Source organism: Numida meleagris, chromosome 2 (assembly GCF_002078875.1).
Source record: "Numida meleagris isolate 19003 breed g44 Domestic line chromosome 2, NumMel1.0, whole genome shotgun sequence".
Classification (NCBI taxonomy): domain Eukaryota; kingdom Metazoa; phylum Chordata; class Aves; order Galliformes; family Numididae; genus Numida; species Numida meleagris.
This window is the reverse complement of record NC_034410.1, coordinates 134,817,574-134,824,456: the sequence shown is the minus strand read 5'-3', so window position 1 is coordinate 134,824,456 and position 6,883 is coordinate 134,817,574. Positions and strand designations below refer to the sequence as shown.

General features: G+C 40.1%; 1 long non-coding RNA gene across 1 annotated transcript; it reads left to right on the top strand.

Moving 5' to 3' along the window:
* Nucleotides 2,427-5,022, top strand: LOC110394298. Its single transcript, XR_002435541.1, has 2 exons — nucleotides 2,427-4,606; nucleotides 4,714-5,022. It is a non-coding gene; the product is annotated as an uncharacterized LOC110394298 (long non-coding RNA).

Genomic DNA, 6,883 nt, shown 5'->3' with positions numbered 1-6,883 from the left:
GTAACATTGATACCTAGCAGATATGCTGAATACCCCACTGGAAAGATTCTGAGAAGGAATATGGTACAAGAACAAAAAAGCCCAGATGATCTGGTCAGCATGAAAATTATCAAAGGAGCAACAATAGTTTACCATGAGTAAGACAATCCATTTCTAAAGACATGTGTTCATGCTGAAACAGATCTGCAAATCTTGCTGCAGGGCTGCTCTGCAAGTAATATCTCCTATTCTATTATGTTGGCCCATGATGTCAGGGATGTATGTTGGTAGTATGCAGAAGAAGTTGAGCCTTTGCACCAGTATTCCGTTAAATTTTGTTGCTATGTGACAGATGGCAGCAGAGGCGCAGTCTGACAAAATGGCATCTGACATGGAAGTGTGTATGAAGCAAAGGTGTGTCACTGAATTCCTCCATGCAGAAAAAATGGTGTCCATTGACATTCGTCGATGTTTGCTGAATATTTATGGAGACCAAACAGTGGATGTGAGCACAGTGAGGCGGTGGGTGGTGCATTTCAGCAGTGGTGACAGTGACGTGAAAGACAAGCCACATTCCAGATGGCCATGCAGATTTTGATGAGAGTAGCATGCACGCTGTTGTTCGTTGTTGGCAAAAAATTGTGTAGCTAATGGTGATGACTGTGGTGAAAAACAGTGTTTTTGTAGCCAAGAACTTGCTATAAAAAATAGTGTAATTATGTTCTTTGTATCTGTTGTAGTTTCCATGGAAATAAATAGGAGGCATTGTTTTCAGAGCAACCTACATATCATGAAAGGGTTGATGAAGATATGGCAGGCCAGTGGAGGCTAATACGATCCTTTATGCTCTTTCTGGGTAAACCAGGCTAGTAAATCTTCCTCACTAGTACGTACAGTGAACTGATGACTCTTCTCTCCAGAAGAGAGAGAAGTTTCAGCTGAAAGATGGATACCCCCAAAAAACAGCTGGTTTGCTCAATGTTTAACACTGTTTGTTGTATCATTCTTTTAAGTAGGATTTAAGATGTTATTATTTTTCTAATGACAGAATTTTCAAAATCAATCCTTCAGACGTAAGCATGGTTGTGTTTTTCAGCTGAAATTAAGTATAAATTATCCTTCCTGCTCCTTCCTAGTACAGAAGCATTTGTCTACTTTTTGTTTAGTACAGTGTTTCATGTGTGGTATTTCACAATTCCATTTAGCCTATGAAACAATATGATCTGTTTTGCAATACCTAAGAATTGTGTAAGTGTCTGTGATTTGGATTTTTTTTTATTTGAGATATGCCTGCTTTAATGAAAAAATAACCAACAAAACAACAGTTTTGGCAAATAAGAAATTTGGAAAAAAAAGTATTGGAAGCAAAATATGTCTTTTTAGAGATTTATCTTTTAATATGTCTTTTTAGAGATTTATCTTTTTGTATTTTTGTATTTTTAGATACAATGGAATAAAACTTTGAATGAAATTATATTTTATCCAAAATTAAAACATAATTTAGAAAACATCAGAATGAATTATGTGGGGATGGGGAGTTGCATCATTGCTTTTGACTCAGACAATTTTCTGTACTCAAAAGAAATTCACAAAATGTTCTACTTTAATCCAGCCTGCAAATTCCACCAAAAAAGATCCCTTGATTTCCTTCTACCAGATATATTTTAGCTGTAGGACATGCTGGGAATTCTTACAGCACAAGTCACCAGGTGAAACTGCTACATTTGGCTGTGTTACTTTGGAAAACAAGAGGAATAATAGAATCATGGAATCACAGAATAAGCAAGATTGGAAAAGACCTCCAAGACCATCCGGTCTAACCGTCTACCTACCACCAGTATTTTCCCACTAAACCATGCCCCTTAGAACAACGATAGGTGCTGGGTGTTCTAGTTCATGGGTCTTGTGCACTGAGCAGGTAGAATCATAAAATCATAGAATGGTTTGGGTTGGAAGGGACCTATAAGATCATCTAGTTCCAACCTCCCTGCTATAGGCAGGGATACCTCCCTCTAGACCAGGTTGCTCAAAGCCCCATCCAGCCTGGCCTTGAATGCTTCCAGGGAGGGGGCATCCACAGCCTTGCTGGACAACCTGTTCCAGTGCCTCACCACCTTCACAGTAAAGATTTTCTTCCTAATATCTAGTCTAAATGTACCCTCTTCCAGTTTAAAGTCATTTTCCCTTGTCCTGTCACTACATGCCCTTATAAAAAGTCCCTCTCCAGCTTTCCTGCAGGCCCTCTTCAGGTACTGGAAGGCCGCTGTAAGGTTCCTCTGGAGCCTTCTCTTCTTCAGGTTGAAGAGCCCCTGCTCTCTCAGCCTGTCCCTGTAGGGGAGGTGCTCCAGCTCTCTTATTATCTTTGTGGCCCTCCTCTGGACTTGTTCCAACAACTCCATGTCCTTCTTGAGTTGGGGGCTCCAGAACTGGATGCAGTACTCCGGTGGGGTCTCATGAGAGCAGAGTAGAGGGGCAGAATCACCTCCCTTGACCTGCTGGTCACACTTCTCTTGATGCAACCCAGCATATGGTTGGCTTTCTGGTCTGCAAGTGCACATTGCCAGCTCATCTAAGAACCATAGGTTCTTAAGAAAACTTGCGCTATTTTCTCATTTTCTAATTTTGACAAAGCTATCACCCTTGTATTAAGAAGAGTGCAAGTAAAAGTGTATGCTGTGGTTTCATGTGGGCTGAGATTTCTGGAAAAGAAGGCAAATGAAGCACAAATATGATATCCATGCTATTGCAGATAGGTAGGAACAACACATGGCCACACATCTTAGGGCTATCATTCCTTAAAGCAGATACTCTGTGTGCGCAAATGTGCATTTAATTCTTCATGCTGTGGGATTCTCCCTACTCTTACAGTCACAAAAACAACAATTACTTTGAGGATAGGGGATGTTACTGAACAAAGTGCCTGAAGTAACCGGAATGTTGTACTGCACCCCACCAAAATGATGTTTTCATACAAGGACTCTGGGGTAGATGTTACATGCTATGGGATTTGGTACGCATGCCTGCTCTTGTTTAGAATGGCAATATGTGTGTTTATATTTAGTGCCCCATACTCACATTCTGTAGTGCTAATTTCTGCTGTGTTGGGAAGAAAGGGAATGAGACTTGTGCCAGAAATGGGTCGTTAATATTTACTCTCGAAAGAAAGAAATTAGATAGTATGTATTTGCTTATTTCATTTGATTTAAAACTTTACTAACCCTCTTTGTATAATTGTAAGTTGTATTTGAAATAACTGGACTGATATTACGAAGTGGCTTTGTTTGGTCCATTTTACTGCTTAAGGTGATAATGGATAAAAAAGATGGAGGAAATTTTCCTTTAATTATTCACCAAGTGAAATTCATTTTGGTGCAGATGGCCAATGAAATCTTGAGGAATATATCACCTAACTCCTGTTTCAAGAACTCCAGAAGAGGAACATGAACAAATCATTTGGAACATACAGGTTTTTTGGCTCTTTCTGGACAAAACAATTATTAGATGGTTGCCTCCTAGAGTGTTTATCAGAATAAGAATACATGTGTGAGCAAGATCTGCAAGAACAGGCTGGCATTTTGAAGAACCTAATGGTGATTAAACTGATGTTCTGCCATCAGAAAGTTAGCTCAGCTGAGTGGGGTTTCCCCATCTTTCCTCTCCAAAGAACAGCCATTCTTTGAGCATGTCTGACAGAAAGGAGTATGGCTAACTGATTCAGCTAGCTGACAGCTTCTGACACTGCCAAGTGAGGTTTGTTGCAAATTGCCTGATTTAGGGCTGCCCTTCGTGCCTGTTTCCCATATCTGTGTTGTTGTCTGCCAAGAGCTGAATAATCTGGCCATAAGTAACAAAAACATATTTTATAGATCTCATTTCATGTTGCAATATGCTTTTGTCATATTCTTTTGCGGCCTTAACTGAAAAATGAAAATCTGTGGAGAACAAGTGAAACTTACAGTGTGTCCTGGGAATGAGAAGTTCCAGAGTTTTTGAACTGGGTGAGATCTCAATTAGAGGCTTCAAAACTACTGAGAGTGCAAGCCAGTGAAAACAAATGAAAGGCAATTAAATTGGACTCTCCTAGTTTGAGCACTCCCTGTGATCTCTGTTGTTGCTTTGTGCCACAGATGTTGAGGCAGTCTCAGAAGTAATTCTTACCATTTAAGGCTCTTAAGATTAAAACCAGCTTTTTCTCATAGAGAAAGTTACTAACTGGTGAAGACAGAGAAGTATGAAAATATGTTCTCTATAGAGGAGTACCCCATATCAAGCACTGACGCACTGTGCAGCAACTGCACTCGGTAGGGGTCTGAGGAGTGCGTTACAGCAATGAGAAGGGCAAGGACAGAGCACAGCTACAGGGGTTGCATCAGGAACACCTGCACAAGGTATTCCTTTCTTCTAACTGGAATGAATTTGAAGACCATACATTTTGAATCAACCATAAGATTTTGAGCATCTCTCATTTATCTCAGTCAATAATGCATCTGCATTTTCTCCATCATCTGTTCTGTGTTGCTGTGGTGTCCATGAGCAATATCAAGCTGGATGTCCTTCCAGGGAACTGTTCCCAGCCATAGTTCCTGGATCAGTTGTCTGATCTTCCCAAAATCTCCTTGTTGTTTCCGTAAGTTAGAGCTTAAAGATATTCATAAGGAAGTACTGAAATTTTGGTCTTGTGATAGCCAAGATTTTCTATTGGCACTTCAAAGAATTTTTTTTCCCCTTTTACAGCCATATGATATCAGCATAACATACCTTGTAGCTGCATGTAATGATTTTTGCCAAAGGCAACATACTGAATCGAGCTTCACCCACCCAGAGGAGTCACTGAGTCCGAGCACTGCATCAGCCATCCGGCAAAGGAATTGAAGACGTGAGAGATGGAAGAAACAATTGGTCATCTAATCTCTTTTTGTATTTTTGCTGGTCTTGTTGCCAGGGAGATACTGTATTAAAAGGAGCGGCCTACATAGTCACTTCATGTACAAGCTGCCTCATTGTAAAAACAGCATTTAAAAATAAAGTTTAAAAATACTTGTAGACTGAAAATGTTATTGTGTCATTGTTTAGCCAAGCTCGAGTAATTTAATACTTTTAATATTCCTTGTAAATGATCTGCTGAGATTTTTTTTTCCTTTGTTTCTCTAAGCTCTGTCCAGGTTTTCCTACTGAAAGTCATAGAGAAGAAAAAGTCTCTTCAGAGTAGCATGTCTTTTTTTTTTCTAAATCAAACTCAAGGGCTTGTTTATAGAGACTGCTTTAACACAGTTGATTCCATTTTCCCATTTTCTTTTCTTTGGTGCTTCTAGAAGCTTCCAAGAAAGTCTACCTCTGTTTTCCCTTTTGTGGACATGGGAACAGAAGATGGATTCAAATCCACATGCTTTTTCCTCGGGACACAAGTGTTTGCTGATACATTTGCTTCTGAGTTCAGAGCAAACACAGTGCAAATATTCATCAAGGTTAACATGACATTCACTTGTTTAGCAAGCATTTCTAAATTAAGGAATGGGCAGAAGATCCAGACATTTGTAGTTAAAATCAGGATTACTATTTAGTCTTCTCTTCAAAGAAGTGATTTAGGAGGAATGCAGGAGATCGTGAAACAGAAGCAGACCTGCCCCATGGAAGCAGGAAGCCCCATTCATGGGTAGGGTTCAGTCTCATGCTCTGTTCCTGTGATCTCATCTCCTTTTTGAAGAGTTCTGAAGAAACTTCCCCATGAAGCTTATGTGGTGTATCTTAAATACCCAGAGGACACAGCATGGGAGAACAGTAAAGCTTCAGAGAGCATCAGTTCTCTCGAGGTTTAAACACCTTCAAGATGCTGTCATCACTCATCAATGTCTGCGGGCCAGCACTGTTTCTTGCCGTACACTTTATGGTTGGTTCTTTGTCATCAGTTTCCTGCAGCCTGTAATGGACGTGTTTTTGTGTTGCTTCCAGTCCATCAAGAGTTTTACTTTCAGTGACAGGGTAGATGTTTTTTCTTTCAGCTGGTGTTCATAACTCCTTGAACAAGTCAGATGGCCAGTAACACAGGAAAGCCAAAGATGCATATAGTATTAAAAGAAATAAATACAGTCATTACAGGATGTATCGTGGCTACTTTTCCTGGCAGCTGTTGGTAGCACATGGTGCTGCATACACCATTACGACTTCTGCAGCTGGAGAGCAGTTGTGAAGATGACAGTGTAGTTACCTGGGGGAAATTCCAATCCAGCTACTTAATTTATAAGTTTGGTTCTAGAGGTGGTGTGACAAGAAGCTCCAGGGCACTGTTTCTAACTTCAAATCGCCGCTTCTACCAAAGCTGGAGGGAGTACTGGGGTGGATTTACCAAGGTGAAAGGGCTATTCAGGTGGTAGCCACCTGGTGTGGCTCATACGCTGGATCTTGCGAGAACTGAGCAACTTAATCTGAAGGAAATTGGTAACCTAACAGACTAAGTACTTGACACACAAAACCACCTGTTTTGTAGCCCTACAGCCTTGCTGTTTTTGCAGAGGTGGGTGGAGTAAAATATAGGGCTATCTCATCATATATGAATTCCTGTAAGTCACTGTGCCCAGTCTGGACCCCAAATCCTGTTGGAAATTGAACAACATCTCATTTGAGTTTGCTCATAGCTAAATAAAAGCAAATATTAAGCAATGATGAATGTGATTTTTTTCTAGATTATTACTGTATATAGTGGAAAGTTTTGTAATGTCTTGAGAGTATCACTCTACTGAGAGTTCACACAGCTGAGGAAATAGATTGAAAAACATTCCTGATGCCGTAGAAATTGAAGTGCATTGGTTTTCATTAGTGACATTCATGTTTCCTCCTGGTTCATGATTTTTGAATGTGAAGTACTGACAAGAAAATTTACAAGAAGCTGGAGTGCCTTGCATTAATA